This window comes from Podarcis gaigeae, assembly GCF_964106915.1.
Source record: "Podarcis gaigeae genome assembly, chromosome: 13".
NCBI classification, from domain to species: Eukaryota; Metazoa; Chordata; class Lepidosauria; order Squamata; family Lacertidae; genus Podarcis; species Podarcis gaigeae.
The window spans coordinates 7,959,147-7,977,724 of record NC_139689.1 but is presented as its reverse complement, the minus strand read 5'-3'; the positions used below and the strand labels follow the sequence as shown (position 1 = coordinate 7,977,724).

Below are 18,578 nucleotides of genomic sequence, written 5' to 3'. Positions count from 1 at the left end.
AATAACTCTCCACTGTTCCTTGCAGCACTATAATAACAAGTGGCAGGTAGCTAAGAGATCCCCATGGGCACTCCAGGAAGGAACAGAAATCAACATGTTCAATGTTGGCATTTTGCAACTACCCTTTTAATATTATATATGAATGGCCTAAGCTTTCTATCATACTATGGCAGAATAAGAAGAATACAAGACATTCCATTTGCTAATCTAAAAAGTGACAGGGGGCCCATTCCCCTTTCACCAGAAATTTGCCCCCATATCCAAGAATCTCCTGACAAGTCTGCTGATTCTCCAGAGAGGAGGAGCAGTGTTCTGCTTTCTACTTATTCAGCTCCAGCACCAAGTCAGTCAGTCAGTCAGTGTGTCGGAGAGAGAGAGAGACTGAGTGTTAGAGATCGTGTGTAGAGATAAGGTTGCTGCTAAGAGCAGCTGCAGACACTCAGTGCAGCATTCATTTATGCTTAGACCTATTTAGCTCTGTATATAGTTTTGTATCATAGTTGTAGTTATAGAATAAAAGAAGATATTCTACAGAGCTGCTCTCCGAGTGGTTTATACACTGCAAGACTCTGCTATACTCTGCTGTGCAACGACTGTATTATGGAAGTGAATCGGGTGCTCACAACTCTAAGCTGTGAGTCCACAGCACTTTGACCTGTTCCTGTGAGAAAGGTGGTCTCTGGAAGTGCTACCCAGCTCGCCTAGCCCAGTCAGGGCTGAAGTGCATGAGTCCAGTTGGTGCACTGGCTCAAGGGCGATGCTGACACCCAGATCGGATGGATACAGTAGGATATGCTTCATCTAGTGTTGATTTGTATCCCACCGTTTCTCTAAAGAGCTGAAGTTAGCATACACACTACTACGCCTCTCTATATTATCATTACAGAACCCCTGTGATGTACATTAAGCTGAGAGATATTGAGATTTTATTTATCTATAGATGAAGCATGGAAATCTTTGAATCTGGTATAGGCTGAAGAGAATGATGTAGTATAGGCTGGAGAGCTTGTGATGCTGAGGAAGGGGTGTGCATCATTTTTCACTCTGGGATTTTTCCTCAGGCCTCTGGGTGGGCTCCACGGTGCCTGCTGTTCGGGTAAACGTACAGGAGTATGAAGTGCCGTTGTTCCAGTCAGAGTAGGGGATTACCACCTGGCTGAGGGCCAAGAGGGAATCCTTGATGCTGCCCTTCAAGTCTTGGGGATTCACATGGTGACCTTCAAGGAGGGCATTCTTCACCCACTGGACAGAAACTTCACTTGCATTGAGCCCTATGACCATGCCGGTGAGGATTGTCTGTGCTCGCTGAAGGCTGCTTTCTTTATGGGTGGCGCGAAAAAGGTTGTCATGCAGACCGTTCCCTTTGTCTTTTTAAGTTTTGGGGTGGGGAAAGTATGAGAGAAAGGGAGAGGCAAGAGCTATTAAGTTTAGACATAATTGATGGACAACATTTATGACACTATTTAGTGCTGATTATTTTCTGCTGGATTCTCTGACAAACATTTTTAATCTGTAGATAGAGGGTGTAAATCCTTAATGAAAGCTTTAAGGAGCAAAGGGGATTTAACTGAAGTTCTTGTGTGTGTGTACCTGAGTTGGAATATTTGTGGCACATACATGGGGCTTCCTTGAGCTGGATGAGGACACGGTGGGATAGTGGAGATTCCAGGAATCTTTACACAGCTCCTTTCCTCCAACATATATAAAAAAGCGCCCAGCACAAAAAGCATGCCAGCCTTCCCAGAGAAGGTTTTGGTGTATAGGCTGGGTTTGAAAACCAAGGTTAGCTAAAAACTTCCCATATTGAATGATACCATCTCTGCACAGTTGCTCCTGGAGCAGCTAACTAGGTACAGAGTTCCTTAAATGTGTGGGCTTGGCTACCAGGGCAAGGATATAGAAATCTGCCTCCAATAGAAGGGCACCATCTGTTCATCTAGGTCACCCTATGCTGGGTAAACATTATCAACAGGCAGATGAAGGTTAGAAGGATCCTTGGCTGGAGGTGGGAATGGTTTTTAATGGGGGTGGAAATTATTGTGGCAGACACTTTGGCCCCTGCAGGGTACACATTCTTTCCTTTCCTTCTCCCATTGTTACCTTCTGATAAAAACATGCATTTAGTATTCTTCAAGAACGGTGAAAACCTTTCTGCAGAGATAAGAGGAGAATTACTGTTCAGACCTCCACCGGACTGATTGCAGTTTCAAGTTGTGTCTTTAGCCAATACTAGCACCGATATCATGGCAACTGGTGGGGAAAGTCTTATCTCAACAGGCCATAATGGAAAGCAGAAATAAATTTCTGAATTAAGGAGGAAGCAGTCTTGAAATGGTCAGTCCCTGAGAGGATCTTAAGCAATCTGGAAACTATCATCCCTCTCCCAAACCATGCTTTTCAAAGGAATACTAAGTCCCAACTGTGTCAAGAGTTTTTACCTTCAGGTTCATTGACTTCAGTTTGGTAGTCAAGGTTGGAAATATAACGGGTTATTTCACAGACGTTGTTGTTCACCGCCGTAATGAATTGTTCTAAAAAGCTGAGGTATACTCTGCTACCAATGCCTGCACTTATGATGCCGGAGGTGTTACCTGATTGGCCACCTGCCTGCCACGTAATCTTCATGCCTTCGGGGACAGAGCCAGTGACAGTGCACATCAATATTACACCTAAGGTAACAAAACAAATAGATAGACAGACAGAAAGAAAGATGAAATTCCTGGTTTTTAAATGACTTTATATTGCTGTTTTTATGGGGGTGGTTATATTGCTTTACAGTTTTTATGTTGCTTAGTGCACTTTTTAAGATTTAAACAGCTTAGAAATGATTTAAAAATCAGCAAATGAATAAATGCCGCACGTTAAAACCTCTGCTTTTCATCTCAGTCCTTCCAGTCTTGCTTTTGTCTGCCATCTGTTCTTCTCTACACTCCTGTGATTTTCCTTCTCTCCGACCCTCTTTCCCATGCATATTCTCTTTTCGTGGAATCATAGTATTACCGGAGAATCCGAGGGCTCCCTTGGGCAGAAATCAAGACACCAACCAGAGCAATTTGGAGCAAATCAGCAGCCTGTAGGCTCAGTCTTTATTGAAGAAAAACTGTCACGACAGGTCTCCCACCACCCACAAGATAAAGCAAGATGGAAGCCCAGAACAAAAGAAGACACCAAATTTTATTAGCTCCTAATCTCCTAAGTTACACCCCTAGAAATACATCATATTTACATCATGACTACATTAAAAACAGGAGGAGTCAGGGGAGGGGTTGCACAGGTAATCTGAGTATCCTGACACCTGGCCGGAGCCCCTTCTCTCCCTCCCCATGAGTCATTTTCAGAAAACAAACGGAAAGGTGCAGTTTCCTGCCCCCTGAGGGGAATCCGGTCACGGTCCCTTTGTCATAGTCCGTGTTGAATACACTAGTGTATGCAGTTTGTTGTGTCCTTGATAGTCTTCTGTCTGAGCCCATCAAGATGACTATCAAGGTTGCCATGTCAACTGGGAAGGGCTGTAGAGTACGTGCCTGCTCGGTCAAGGGATTATGGCCGACTGGTATCAGGCCACCCCCCTTTGATAGTCCTTGTAATACGAAGCAGAATAAAAGTGGTCCGTGAAAATCCGATATACGGCTGATTTATAGTGAATTTATGAAGAATACTGTCCTTGAAATTCAAAGCACTTTCGCCTTTCCGGAAGCGGTTTGCAACATTTTGATTAAATCAGTCACGGTCAATTGGACTCAGAAACTTTGTATTTGAGAGCTGTCAAAGATAGAGAAGCGGGCTCCTGCTGCCTGCAGTACCTGCGTGGCCGCCAAAAGAGGTGCTGTTCGGTAACGCTGATTGGCTAAAACGGCGGCCGATTGACCCTGAGTTCAGACAGTTGGTCTACCCATAATAAGGATAGGGCGAGGTAGAGTGTTACGGTCTACTAAGGGAAAATATACGAAAATAAAGGGGTTACATGCGGAGCTGTCAAGCTAGCGCTTCCTTATTTACGGAAGGCTTTTAGGGGATGCCCCTCTAGAAGGGACATCTCTGGGCTCAGGGAGGTGGGAGGTGTGTGTGTGTGTGTGTGTGTGTGTGTGTGTGTGTGTGTGTGGTGCTTGTGCATTACGTTGTAATGAAGGGGGGGTCTCCTGCTACAATAGAATTCTAGAATTGGAAGGGACCCCAATGCTCATCTAGTCCCACCCCTGTAATGCTTACTTACTTACTTCAGCAAAACTTTTCTAGGCATTACAAATATAGGACATCCTAAAACATTTAAAATATATACAAATAAGCAGCCATGTAGAATATATAATGATGAGGAATTTCACTGGGATTTCTTCCCGCTAAATATTGCCATTTGGCACTCCAAGAGATACTATTAACAAAACCTCAGCCCCCCCCATGCAGTTAATTCCAGGTTAATCAGATATTTTCATTGTGCCCAAAAGGGGGGGTAGCATGCATTTGCGTAGCAGGTTGTAAAATAGACATTAGAAAAGGATATGTTCTACAGTGTCCGGCACATTCAAAGAACATCCACAATGTCTATCATTTCTGGGGGTGTTTAAAAATCTGCGCTTGACAAAAGCTGAAGGGAAAACATTCATTTGGGCTAAGATAAAGGTCCTGCTTTGGACAGAAATTATTATTTTTGAGATATGTGATACAATTATTTTGGGGAAGCAAATTTATTTACACCTGACTTGTTGTTTATTCCCCCAATGTACCTTAATCTGGTTTGACTATTGCAATAAATATTGCTCACTCGAATTATACAAGGGTTCCAAGTCAATACCAATAGATCTGATTTTCCTATGTAAGAGTTGGAACTTCTGGATTTATCAGAGTCCGTAATTCCGTCAGAGAGTAGACTCAAATGCTGGCAACAAAATGGAAATGCAACCCGTATTTTATATTGCTAGCCCACACCCAATATTCCATTGTGTGTATATCTAGTTCTGCACACATTGTCTCATTCATGATTGAACTTGGGAGCCCCAGAGGACGTCTCAAGATGGATGTGAGGGTGATCCGACTGAGATATCTGTCACCTCATTGATTGCCAGGGCTGATCTGGCTGACCTGGCTGGCTAGGCAGGTGTCCCCCTGTTTCATACGCGTCCCTCCCTAAGCTGCACGCTCGGTGGAAGAGGAAGACCATCCCAGATAGGACTCTACTGGTTCTTCAGTCAAGGCTTGATGATAGCTGCGCTCCCTGTAGAGATAGAACCTCCCTGATAGAACCTCCCCCTGTAATGCAGGAATCTCAGCTAAATAATTTCAGCTACATAGTTTGTGAGAGCCTTCCTTATTTGCCCCTATCAGAAGAATGTCTCTTCTGTTCCCTAAACCTACAAAGATCGCAGCAATCACAAACAGGCACTTACAAATGTTAATAAAAGGGTATTTGTTTTGGAACCATGAGATCTGTCCCTTTGGAATGACTATCCCGTTTACTGCTGGCAAATAAGCAGAAAAGTTGGAGGAAGAGAATCCAAGGGTTGTTATTGCTCTGTTTCTAAGGGTGGTTTCAGATGCCCAGATTTCAGGTACATGCATGAGAAGGCTGCAAAGAGGAAGGAAAGAGAAGCAAACTCACCTGTAGCAGCCTGGGAAGAAGTAAGTGGCAGACTGGCCCCGCAAAGGAGTCCCAGAAATGGTAAGAAGATCTTGGCCCACATTTTAGGATTCAGTGTGAATGGCATGTGGGCCACCAGGCCTGCTTATATAGCATCCTGGGAGACTTTGGTGAGATATGTTTTCCATCAGTAGCTCCACCCAGACAATCCAAGAAGAGACTATTCTGTGAGGTTCTCAGAAAGTCCTTCCAGAAATTTGAGTGTAATTGGGATTATTTAATTGTTATTATTTAATTTGTATACCACCCTTCATTAGCAGATCACAGGCAGTTCAGAACATAAAAGTACAACATGAAAACACAAAATATATAACCTTCTTCCCTTATTTCTTTAGAGGACCAGATGCAGAAATAGCAAAATGGAGAAGGAAGATTGCGACCTTAATTCTTTCCTGCCTTGTGATGAGGGAGCACTGATTGGCTAATGTTTGTCTGAGCCCCTTATTCATGTACAACATCCCTATATGTGGAACTGGCACTATTACCAGGGCTACGTCAGGTACGTTCTGGGCCATATCAGCACCATGCTTTAAGCAACTGATGCATTCAGCATGGCAGGGTTATTCCAAAGGACGTCCCTCCTTTCTTTATTTTTCACACCAGCTTCACAGCAGCAAGACGTCCCCAAACTTTATCCCAACTCGTTGATCATATTATCTGAAACTACATGAGTCTTTCCCAGAATCTTTCCCAGAATTCTGCTTTCTGGTCAGGAAATATTGCTCCTCTCAATGACACATGTTCCCCAAGGAGTAGAGGAGCCCCTGTCTTGTAACATTCACATTCATCAGTAGTGGTAGAAAAACTGCTTTAAAAATGAATCTGTAAGCCTCCTCAGTAAGTCTAACTTCTCTCTCTTTTATATCCAGGTTACAATCCCTGCAAAGGATTGTAAATGTCATGGTTTCTCCCCAGAGAATCATGGGGGCTTGCAGTTTGGTAGGAGTGCTGATTATTATCTGTTAGATTCTCTGGCATTTCAAATCTCTACAGAAGACCGGGGGTCATTGTGCGTGTGGCCCCAAGAAGGAAAATCTGTGGCCCGTTAGGCTTACTTGAGCTGGATGAGGACACAGTCAGATAGCGGAGGTTCTAGAAAAAAATTATTGATGGCAGAAGGTGTTGCTGGCTTTTATGTCTCAGTGGCTGCCCTGGCAGGTGGGCTACTAGTGCCCTTTCAGCAGCAAAGCATCCCCTCTCACCCAAGCAGCCCTCTTATCCTGCCAGCTCCTCAGGTGTCATGGGGAACTCTTGGATGGCTACCTCACCATCTGCGATCTGGCTGCTTGGGGACGGTGACCAAGCAGGGGGATCTGCAACAGCCACCCACTCGGAGGAAGGGACAAGCGTCCATTTCCCTACATTATATGGAAGACACCCAGCATCCCAGCCTTTCCAGAGAAGGTATTGGCATGTTCAGGTTGCTGCATAGGCTGGGTTTGTAAACCAAGGATAGCTAAAACATCCCCCTTGTGGGGATGTTTAGGAGACAGTGGTACCTCAGGTTACATACGCTTCAGGTTACATATGCTAACCCATACAGACTCCGCTAATCCAGAAATATTACCCCAGGTTAAGAACTTTGCTTCAGTTTGAGAACAGAAATCGTGCGGTTGTTGCCGCAGCGCAGCAGCAGCAGGAGGCCCCATTAGCTAAAGTGGTGCTAATAGTTTCAGGTTAAGTACGGACCTCCAGAACAAATTAAGCACTTAACCCGAGGTACCACTGTAATAGGCAAGGAAATATTTATTAAGTAGTATCCTCCCTTCACTTATGCTAGTGAGTGATGTAGCAGAGTATATCCCCTCTATATTCATGGAAGCTAGTTGGTAGATGTTATGTACTTAGTTGAATAGGCTCCAAAATGCGGCAGTCTGATTGGTCCTAGAATAGGATTCAGAATGTAGCAGTCTGATTGGTCCTAGAACAATAGGATCCAGAATGCAGGAGTCTGATTGGTCCGCAGGAGCCACCCAACCCAACTCCAGATAGAAGTGAATACGCAACCTGATTGGCCTACAGGAGAATCCTAGAATTAGCCAATAACATGGGGCCCATTGTGTAAATAATAGCTATAAAGCAGACGTTTGGGGGGAACTTCCTTTCCTCACTAGATGGTTTATTCCTGGTGTCCCCTTTTCTCCCTCTTAAAATACAATAAAGACTCACAAGTCTGTCTTTAAAAGTATAGCAATAAGTTTACTCACAAGTTGTTCACAGTACACATCCTAGAAGGCAGGCTTTAAGCTTAAGGGTGCAAACATAGAACGTGGCTTACATCCTTTGTGAGGATGGGCCCAAGTACTGCTGGCTGAGAGCCAGCAGACAACAAAATGGTTGTGAGAATGAACTGAGAGTTAACTGAGACAAGATGACTGCATGACTTGCCCTTTTATAGAACCATGCCCATCTGCTGAGTCACTTACAGGGGGAACAGGAAGTTAAACACCCGCCTGACAGTGTCCACTCTAGGAAGCAAAGCATGTTGTAAATGACTGTACTGATGTATTACATCCCACACCATATCCCATAACCTCTGCACAGGCAAGGATATAAAAATCTGCCTTCAATAGGAGTGCACCACCTGTTCATCTAAGTCACCCTAGGCTGGGTAAACATTGCGTGACCAGGTGGCGACCTTCCCAGGGACAACCAGAAAGGAATAATGACTCATGACAACGTGTTATGGAATGGAAATTTGGCCACAACTTTATTAACCTTTCAAATATAGGAAGAACTTGGCTTAGGCACTGGGCGTGTATCCCTCCCAGCCCCCCAGCCGGGGGAACTAGCGCTCCTCAGTGTAAATGGGACATGGGGGGTGCCCCGAAAGACACATGTGTACACAGGCATCCCACCCCATATCCCCTCATGCAGGGTAGTTCACTGACAATCTTTCCGTGTATGCCCAGTGACACCCTCATGATGTCAAGCCCCCTTCCCAATCTCAATGTCAAGGTAGCGCCCAGGGAAGATGGGGAGCCAAGGGACTCTTCAAAGGGACGTGGGCGAAATTGCAGCTACGCTACAAAGTGAAAGGTAGCTGCAAGCCCATTGCCTCTTTAAGCCCATCTTAAGGAACAATCCGTGATGGGTTAATTGCTTCCATAAAGAAACCGGGGGGGGGGGGGGAGTGCATAAAAAACCTGACTTGAAAATTCATTCTATGTGAACAGTAGTGTATTCAGCAACAAATGCTAATGAGCAAAAAACATGGAGTAGCTAGCATGAAACGCCTGTTTCCAAATACTTCCTTAATCAGTGTATTGCTGTAAAGCTGTCAGGGGCTGGCCAGCGTTGGATGCCAGAGACTGGTCTGACTCTGACCAGGAAGAAAGACAGTCCCAGACAGAGCAGCCTTTAACAGAGGAGGAAGAGAAGAACTGGGGGGGGGCTTCCTTCAAGATTCCCAGGAACAGGGAGAATAGCAGATTCAGAAGTCTCACAGTTGGAGGTTGAGGGAAATAGACAGCCCTGAGAACTTTGCTAGGTAACCAGGAGGGAGGGAGCGTCTGGAAGGCTCTGCCTCTGAGAGCAGCAGGTGATGCTGCTCCTTCCCCTTGGATTAGGAGGCAGGAAAGGGTTAAAGAGCAAGGGAAGCACAGGGGCAGGATGATGGGGAACTGGCGCTTAGTGCTGCGGAAGGGCAGGAAACTCAGACTGAGCAACTGATGTCTTGAGAGAAGTTGGCTCGATGCCACTCTCTGTGTTATTGTAAATAAATGGACTATAAACCTGTTGGAGGCTCATTAATTCTTATCGGAAACTTCCGTGCATGCCTGCAGACCTGACAAAGCCAAACACAAAAAAAATATTGCTGTCTGTTCAATATACGATCTATAAACATTTTTAAAACCATGAGACCCTGCTCAAATAAATAATCAATTCCATCAATACAATAAAAGTTGTATTGTAAATATTGAACATAGATTACGACCAAGGGAACCTTATATATAAAGGTACCGTTCGAAGACAATGATTCCTTCAGGTCTAAATTCACATCTTGACCTGAGTTCTTATATTTAAAGGTTGTTTAATCAGCTTAACCCATTTTATGGGCATTTGTATCGTAACATTTAGCTAAGCAGTATTTGGCAACATTTCCAGTCTGAATGGTAACAGCATACTTTTAAGGTGTGTTTCAGGTGTAACCAACAGACTTTGTGTTGTGGTATAACTAGGAGACAATAGAATTTCATATTAAGATCAGGGCACCAGAAAATATTTTTTCAGTGAAGCTTGTCTGATAATAAGATTGGTGAACAACAATTATTTATCATTTCAAGTGACCTAATTGTGGCAATAGTATTTTTGGAGTATTTTTGATACAACTTATGTTGGAAGGACATGCTATAGGCTAGCTACTCCATTTATCTTTTACTCAGTAACATTTGAGGCTGAATACACTGCCATTCCCACAAATTTTCAAATCAGCCTTTCCATGTACATTTTGTTATTTTGCTTTTGCTTATGCATACACACCATGTTTTTTTATTTAATTGCTTTCAAGGCAGCCTCAGAAAATTCAGGACAGTGGACGTGTATGTTATTCCTTTCTCACTAATGAGTCTAGTCACAAGGCAGCGGAGGTGTAAGGTCAGAGTGTTCCTTCTCTGTTTTGCTAATTCTGCATCTTGTCCTCTAAAGAAGATTGGGATAGTCATTCCCAAGGGAAAGATCTCTTGGTTCCAAAACAAATATTGCTTTATTAATATTTGATACCAATCTAGCAGAGTTTGCACGCAGCAGAGCAAAAGGCAATGAACAGTCCAAGGATCATCCCATTCTTTGCCAGATGCCAAGTCACAAGGATCATCAGACACTGGTCACAAGACTTGCATGTGCAAGAAAAGGGTACACGTCTCGCACGTACACCAGGTTCACCAGCAATTAAAAACCTCAACCTGTTCTACAAGCCCTTCACAAAAAGGAAAGCAATGAGGGGACTAATAAAAATCAAGGCACATTTCCTAACTTTGCATTTTCTGGTATCTTAAATTTGCAGTTAAGTCAGTAATAATGTATTACGCCATTTATTTCTAGAGAAGTCGCCCTGTTTGCAGCATCAACAAAGAGCCAAAGATGCTTTAAAAAGGCAACACATTCCTACGTTTACCCAGAAAAACCTCCCATTAATGCATTAATACATGAGCATTTGCTTACTTTTTACACACCGTTGCTGGCTAAAGGAAGCAGAAGAGGAGAGAGAAAGAAAACGAATTGTTTGCTCCCCACTGATGAAGAGACACTGTGTCTCACGCCTTTTCCCTACACATCCACCCTCTCCTTCTTTAAGCTTTCTCTTTAAGCCAGAGGTTTTCAACTTTCCTGAGTCCATGGCTCCCTTGATCAACTGCATGCTTTCTGCAGCACCCCTGTGGGGCTCAGAAGCCCATTTATGTCACCCTTGCCTGCAGAGCTGGCAGATTCTCACCCTTTTCCACACACCCTCCATGGTGAAAGGTTCTCTCAGCCTCCTCTCCTAGGGAGAACTCCGGGTAGCCATTGCCGCCCCTCCTGGTCTCAGAGCTGCCCCCTTCCTGCCCTAAAGAGAGGTTCCTCCTCACACAGCCCCACAGGGGCCTGGGAAGAAGATGTCCCCAGACTTGGTGGCCCAACAGAGACTGGCCAAGGGTGATAGTGAGGCCAGCGTCTTACCCAGGGAGCAGCTATGGCAGCAGTGGGCCCTGCCGGGCCTGCATGGAAGAAAGGCTCTCCTTCAGGATTGGGCACTCAGCTTCCAGGCAGGCATTGCATACAGAAAGCACAATAAAAGCCAGCATGGTGCCTGCTTGCCCAGCTTCCCACTTGCCTGTCCATTCCCAACAGCAATGGCTGGCAGACTGGCCAGCTTGGCTCCTCGCCCGCTTGCTTGCTTACTTCAAGGCCACCTCACCTCCTGGCAACCAGCACCCAATGGCCAGCCCCAGAGGCAGCGTTCCCCTGTGGAGCTTGTATTAGGGTTGCAACAAACAGCTGTGCAAGCCTTTGAGAGCCATCATAGGGGGAGGGAAGGAAAGAGGGACAGAGGCCAGTGTTGCCCACAATTCCAGGCACCTCAGGGTGCCAAGGCACACTGGTTGAGAACCACTGCCTTAGGCAATGGGTGCCTCTCACCCTCCTTAGACCATGCAGGCGTGTGTGTCCTCCCCCACCCACCAAATCGCCCATGTAGAGCAAGCGGAGGCCACCGGTTAGGGAGACCCAGCCAAGGTTGCTTGTCGTGAGCCAGAGAACAAGGAAGCTCTCCACCCTTTTTCTTTTTAACCCAACTTCAAGATTTGCCTGCGTGGCTTAACTTTGTCCTCTCTCTCTTTGCCCCCTCCCACCTGCGAAACGACGAGTTGTGCAACGGTGAGGTATGCTGTGCTACCAGTGTGTGCACTTATGATGCCGGAGGTGTTACCTGATTGGCCATCTGCCAGTCACATAATAATCATGCCTTCGGGGACAGAACCAGAGACAGTGCACACCAATGTTGCACCTAAGGGAACAAAATAGATAGACAGACAGACAGACAGACAGACAGACAGACAGACAGACAGATGAAATTCCTGGTTTTTAAATGACTTTATATTACTGCTTTTATGGGGGGGGTTATACTGCTTTACAGTTTTTACGATGCTTAGTGCACTGTTTAAGATTTAAACAGCTTAGAAATGATTTAAAAATCAACAAATGAATAAATGCCGTAGGTTAAAACCTCTGCTTTTCGTCTAACTCCTTCCAGTCTTGCTTTTGTCATGTAAAATATATAATGAAATACTTAGGGCGTGTGGCCCTGTGTAGGAAAATCTGATTTGAGGTATTAGAGCCAAGTCCGCCAATGATAGCCATGAGCTTTTTGTGTCTGTCACACTGGTAGTTAGGGGAAAAAATTACCTGTTTTGAAGAGCACACCCAAAGTGGTACGATAAGTCATCCTTGCATTGTAGTAGCTATCATAGATATGGAATCCCAGTGTGACATTGGGTAGGAACTTCGGTTTCTCATTGATTTCGTTCACAGCAAATGCCAAAGCAAGGATGTGCTGGTAGAATTTTGTCACCGTTCTGCATATAGAGGTAGAAATTGTTCATCCCTTTGTATAATGAGTATGTTTCTTGCTATCATATCACAATGTTGGTAATTTCTAATAGATTCTATGGGGGGGATTGGAATAACCTACACACACACACACACACACACACACACACTTAACATTCTGCCATTTACAGAAAAAATATATTTGTCATTTGGGCAGCTACAAAAGATGCAGAGCAAACAAAGCAATTTCTTAATCTGGAACATCAAGCTGGTTCTGAGAAGGATGTTCACTGAATGAAACTTCATGAATATGGTAAACTCACTGAGAAGCAATTCCACCAATGAAGAGAGCTCCTGGCTGGAACCACTCATGTGGAACAGGGTGGGGATCATTTCTGGGACACTCCAGAGTATCTACTTTGTACCCCATAGGAAGCAACAAAGGTAGAGCTATCAGAAGCCACAACATCCAATCAGCAAAGCATCCCTCTAGATTGAGAATCTCCTCTGTACAGAAACAGAAACTACCAGACTTAACAGTCTACATAGGTTGGTGGCTAATTCTGCTAACACATCTCTTAAGAGAAATACATCAGCTATGTCTTTGACTGAGACACCAATGCATGCCTTAAGTGCTAGCAAGGTTAGTTGATGTAAGGTGGAATAAAAGGGGAAGAGTATGAAAGGCAAGTGACAGAGCCCTGCCCGTCTTTTCACCTACTCTCAGGTGTACATTGCTTGGGGGCGTATTTATATTAATCTTCAGGTTTACTGGTTGATCATTTTCTAGTAACTTCTGGCAAGTCTTTGGAGCTTTGGGCAGTTGGAACAAATTATAGGGGCTTCCATGATCCTAGGAGGCCAGTGATTAGCCCTTTACCATTTTTGGGCTGTACCTCAACCGCATCACCAAAGCAAATCTGTTAATTCCTTTTTTGAGATCTGATAATGACTCTCCACTGTTCTTTGCAGCATTATAATACTAAGTAGCAGGTAGCTAAGAGATCCCCATAGGAACTGCACTCCGGGAAGGAACAGAAATCAACATGTTCAAGGGCAGCATTTTGCAACTACCCTTTTAGCATTATATATGAATGGCCTAAGCTTTCTATCATACTATGACATAATAAGAAGAATTCAGGACATTCCATTTGCTAATCTAAAAAGTGACAGGTGGCCCATGCCCCATTCATCAGAAATTTGCCCCCAGATGGGATGGATACAGTAGGATATGCTTCATCTAGTGTTGATTTGTATCCCACCGTTTCTCCAAAGAGCTGAAGTTAGCATACACACTACTATGCCTCTCTATATTATCATTAGATAACTCCTGTGATGTACATTAAGCTGAGAGATATTGAGATTTTATTTATCTATAGATGAAGCATGGAAATCATTGAATCCGGGATAGGCTGAAGAGAAAAATGTAGTATAGGCTGAAGAGCTTGCAATGCTGAGGAAGGGGTGTGCATCATTTTCCTCCTCAAGCCTCTGGGTGGGATTTCTCCTCAGGCCTCTGGGTGGGCTCCACGGTGCCTGCTGTGCGGGTAAACGTACAGGAGTATGAAGTGCCGTTGTTCCAGTCAGAGTAGGGGACAACCACCTGGCTGAGGGCCAAGAGGGAATCCTTGATGCTGCCCTTCAAGACTTGGGGATTCACATGGTGACCTTCAGGGAGGGCATTCTTCACCCACTGGACAGAAACTTCATTTGCATTGATCCATATGAGCATGCCGGTGAGGATTAACAGTGCTCGAGGAAGGCTGCTTTTGTTATGGTTGGCGCGATAGAGGTTCTCATGGAGACGATTCCCTTGGTCTTTTTAAGTTTTGGGGTGGGGGAAGTATCAGAGAAAGGGAGAGGCAACAGCTATTAAGTTTAGACATAATTGATGGACAACATTTATGACACTATTTAGTGCTGATTATTTTCTGCTGGATTCTCTGACAAACATTTTTAATCTGTAGATAGAGGGTGTAGATCCTTAATGAAAGCTTTAAGGAGCAAAGGGGATTTAACTGAAGTTCTTATGTGTGTGGACCTGAGTAGGAATATTTGTGGCACATACATGGGGCTTCCTTGAGCTGGATGAGGACACGGTGGGATAGTGGAGATTCCAGGAATATTTACACAGCTCCTTTCCCCAACATGTATAAAGAAAGTGCCCAGCACAAAAAGCATCCCAGTCTTCCCAGAGAAGGTACTGGTGTATAGGCTGGGTTTGAAAACCAAGGATAGCTAAAAACTTCCCCTACCCAATGATACCATCTCTGCACAGTTGCTCCTAGAGCAGCTAACTAGGTACGGAGCTCCTTAAATGTGTGGACTTGGCCACCAGGGTAAGGATATATAAATCTTCCTCCAATAGAAAGGCACCATCTGTTCATCTAGGTCACCCTATTCTGCGTAAACATCAACAGGCAAATGAAGGTTAGAAGGATCCTTGGCTGCAGGTGGGAATGGTTTTTAATGGGGGTGGAAATTATTGTGGGAGACACCTTGGCCCTTGCAGGATACACGTTCTTTCCTTTCCTTCTCCCATTGTTACCTTCTGATAAAAACATGCATTTAGTATTGTTCAAGAACGGTGAAAACCTTTCTGCAGAGATAAGAGGAGAATTACTGTTCAGACCTCCACCGGACTGATTGCAGTTTCAAGTTGTGTCTTTAGCCAATACTAGCACCGAAATCATGGCAACTGGTGGGGAAATTCTTATCTCAACAGGCCATAATGGAAAGCAGAAATAAATTTCTGAATTAAGGAGGAAGCAGTCTTAAAATGGTCAGTCCCTGAGAGGATCTTAAGCAATCTGGAAACTATCATCCCTCTCCCAAACCATGCTTTTCAAAGGAAAACTAAGTCCCAACTTTGTCAACAGTTTTTACCTTCAGGTTCATTGACTTTTGTTTAGGACCCAGGAAGGGATAATCGACAGACGTAGTTGTTCCCCCACGAAAAGTCTGGAAATGCAATGCTGACGCTCCCAATGCGTGCACTTAGGATGCTGGAGGCGTTACCTGATTACCCACCTACCTGCCACGTAATCATCATGCCTTCGGAGACAGAGCCAGAGAGAGTGCACACCAATATTTCACCTAAGGGAACAAAATAGACAGAGACAAACAAAATTCCTGGTTTTTTAATGACTTTATATTGCTGTTTTTATGGGGGGGTATATTGCAAGAAGATCAAACCTCTCCATACTGAAGGAAATCAACCCTGAGTGCTCACTGGAAGGACAGATTGTGAAGCTGAGGCTCCAGTACTTTGGCCACCTCATGAGAAGAGAAGACTCCCTGGAGAAGACCCTGATGTTGGGAAAGATGGAGGGCACAAGGAGAAGGGGACGGCAGAGGACGAGATGGTTGGATAGTGTTTTCGAGGTTACCAGCATGAGTTTGACCAAACTGCGGGAGGCAGTGGAAGACAGAGGTGCCTGGCGTTCTCTGGTCCATGGGGTCACGAAGAGTCGGACACGACTAAATGACTAAACAACAACAACAACATATTGCTTTACAGTTTTTATGTTGCTTAGTGCACTGTTTAAGATTTAAGCAGCTTAGAAATGATTTAAAAATCAGCAAATGAATAAATGCCGTAGGTTAAAACCTCTGCTTTTCATCTCCGTCCTTCCAGTCTTGCTTTTGTCTGCCATCTGTTCTTCTCTACACCCCTGTGATTTTCCTTCTCTCTGACCCTCTTTCCCATGCATATTCTCTTTTTGTGGAATCATAGAATTCTTGAATTGGAAGGGACCCCAATGCTCATCTAGTCCAAGCCCCTGTAATGCTTACTTACTTACTTCAGTAAAACTTTTCTAGGCATTACAACTATAGGGCATCCTAAAACATTTAAAATATATAATAATAATAATAATAATAATAATAATAATAATAATAATAATAATAATTTATTAGTTGTACCCGCACATCTGGCTGGGTTTCCACAGGGACCAGAAATACACTAAAATGTCAGACATAAAAAACTTCTCTGAACAGGGCTGCCTTCAGATGTCTTCTGAATGTCACGTAGCATTTCAAGAGATACTATTAACAAAACCTCAAACCCCCTTGCAGTTAATTCCAGATTAATGTCAGACAAATAGAATCGGATATTTTCATTGTGCCGTGATGTTAGACTACCAAAAAATGGGGAGGTAGCATGAGTTTGCATAGCAGGTTGTAAAATGGACAGTAGAAAAGGTTATGTTCTACAGTGTCTGGCACATTCAAAGAACATCCACAATGTCTATCATTTCAGGGGATGTTTAAAAATCTGCCCTTGACAAAAGCTGAAGGAAAAACATTCAGCTGGGCTAAGATAAAGGTCCTGCTTTGGACAGAAATTATTAATTTTGAGATATGTGACCCCGTTATTTCGGGGGAGCAAATTATATTTACAACTGACTTGATGTTGTTTCCCCCTCCCCCCCAATGTACCTTAATCTGTTTTGACAATTGCAATGAATATATTGTTGACTCGAATTATACAAGGGTTTCAAGATCTGATTTGAATACCAATAGATCTGATTTTCCTATGTAAGAGTTGGAACTTCTGGATTTGTAAGAGTCTGTAAGGAGGTCAGAGAGTAGACTCAAAGGTTGGCAACAAAATGGAAATGCAACCAGTATTTTATAGTGCTATCCCACACTCAATATTCCATTGTGTGTATACCTAGTTCTGCACACATTATCTCATACATGATTGAACTTGGGAGCCCCAGGAGATGTCTCAAGACGGATGTGAGGGTGATCCCACTGAGACATCTGTCACCCCATTGATCGCCAGGGCTGATCTGACTGACCTGGCTGGCTAGGCAGGTGTCCCCGTTTCATGTGTGTCCCTCCCTAAGCTGCACGCTCGGTGGAAGAGGAAGACCATCCCAGATAGGAGTGTAACGTTCTTCAATCAAGGGTTGATGATAGCTCCATGTGCGTCCCTCCCTAAGCTGCACGCTCACTGGAAGAAGACGACCATCCCAGGTAGAAGGAGTGTCCCGTTCTTCGGTCAAGGCTTGATGATAGCTGCGTTTCTGTATAGATAGAACCTCCCTGATAGAACCTCCCCTTGTAATGCAGAAATCTCAGCTAAATAATTTCAGCTACATAGTTTGTGAGAGCCTTCCTTCTTTTCCCCTATCAGAAGAATGTCTCTTCTGTCCCCTAAACCTACAAAGATCTCAGCACACAGAAATAGGCACTTACAAATGTTAATAAAAGGGTATTTGTTTTGGAACCATGGGATCTGTCCCTTTGGAATGACTATCCCGTTTACTGCTGGCAAATAAGCAGAAAAGTTGGGGTAAGAGAATCCAAAGGTTGTTATTGCTCTGTTTCTAAGGGTGGTTCCAGATGCCCAGATTTCAGGTACATGCATGAGAAGGCTGCAAAGAGGAAGGAAAGAGAAGCAAACTCACCTGTATCAGCCTGGGAAGAAGTCAGTGCAGGCTGGCCCCGCAAAGGAGTCCCACAAATGGTAAGAAGATCTTGGCCCACATTTTAGGATTCAGTGTGAATGGCATGTGGGCCACCAGGCCTACTTATATAGCATCCTGAGAGACTTTGGTGAGATATGTTTCCCATCAGTAGCTCCACCCAGACAATCCAAGAAGAGGCTATTCTGTGAGGTTCTCAGAAAGTCCTTCCAGAAACTTGAGTGTAATTAGGGTTTGTGGGAAATCCTAATAGCTATGGGGAATTTTGCCTATGGTTATTATTTAATTTGTATACCACCCTTCATTAGCAAATCACAGGCAGTTCAGAACATAAAAGTACAACATGAGAACACAAAATATATAATCTTCTTCCCTTATCTTCTTGAGGGCAAGATGCAGAGTTTGCAAAATGGAGAAGGAAGATTGTGACCTTAATTCTCTGCTGCCTTGTGATGAGGGAGCACTGATTGGCTAATGTTTGTCTG

At 44.1% G+C, this 18,578-nt stretch overlaps 1 protein-coding gene across 1 annotated transcript in view; it reads right to left on the bottom strand.

The window, feature by feature from the left end:
- Positions 1–18,096, bottom strand: part of LOC310829062 (uncharacterized protein) — a 33,292-nt gene extending 15,196 nt beyond the window's left edge. Inside the window, exon 1 of the mRNA XM_083707233.1 lies at positions 18,076–18,096. The gene's annotated coding sequence lies outside the window, so the exon portion shown is untranslated. The remainder of the gene's footprint in view (positions 1–18,075) is intronic.
- Between the last annotated feature and the right edge of the window lie 482 nt (positions 18,097–18,578).